At 32.0% G+C, this 852-nt stretch overlaps 1 non-coding gene across 1 annotated transcript; it reads right to left on the bottom strand.

The window, feature by feature from the left end:
* Positions 1-322: 322 nt before the first annotated feature.
* On the bottom strand, positions 323-429 carry LOC133798977 (small nucleolar RNA R71). Its single transcript, XR_009876188.1, has one exon. It is a non-coding gene; the product is annotated as a small nucleolar RNA R71 (small nucleolar RNA).
* Positions 430-852: the final 423 nt, after the last annotated feature.

Here is an 852-nt window from a genome sequence, read left to right as displayed (position 1 = left end):
TAATGCTCCTTCATGTATCGTTCTTCCTACCACTTCAGCTACTCATTTTGAGCTTAAACCAACAATCATTCAATTGTTACCATCTTTTTATGGGTTAGATAGAGAGGATCCTTACATGCATGTCAAATATTTCTTAGAAATTTTCTCAACATTTAAATTTCAAAAAATTTCTGATGAGTCGGTCAAACTAAGATTATTCCCTTTTTCATTAAAATACAAATCAAAAGCTTGGTTAAATTCCCTTCCAACAGGGTCCATAACTACATGGGATCAACTTTATAATAAATTCTTGATGAAATTTTTTGCTATGTCTAACAGTGATAGTTTAAGGAGAGAAATCTCCGAGTTTTTTCAAAAAGATAATGAAGAGTTTTATGAATGTTGAGAAAGATTTAAAGATTTATTATTAAAATGTCCTCATCATGGTTTTGAAAAATGGAGACTTGTAAAATATTTTTATGATGGTTTGACTCCCTCTAATCGTCAAATGATTCAATCTATGCATACTGGAAATTTTTTAAAATTTCAAGGACAAGAGGCGTGGGACGCCCTTGAAGATTTATCTGTCAATTCACAATAATGGAATTATTTTGATCCTAGGTCTAGGTCAACTAATTCACCAAAAGGAGGAGGAAGGTATGAAGTAAAAGAAGAATTAGACTTAAGAACATCCTTAGACAAATTACCGAGAAAAGTAGAAGCTTTAGCTGTAACGACCTGAATTTGCTAATAGGGCTTAGGGCCTTGATTAGTGGGCCTGGAGGGCAATAAATGAATTATTATGTTAATATATGAATTAATGTGAATATATGATAATGATGCATGTTTAGTTGAGTTAAATGTGCATGTGGG

This window comes from Humulus lupulus, chromosome 8 (genome assembly GCF_963169125.1).
Source record: "Humulus lupulus chromosome 8, drHumLupu1.1, whole genome shotgun sequence".
NCBI classification, from domain to species: Eukaryota; Viridiplantae; Streptophyta; class Magnoliopsida; order Rosales; family Cannabaceae; genus Humulus; species Humulus lupulus.
This window is presented reverse-complemented; position numbering and strand designations above follow the sequence as displayed.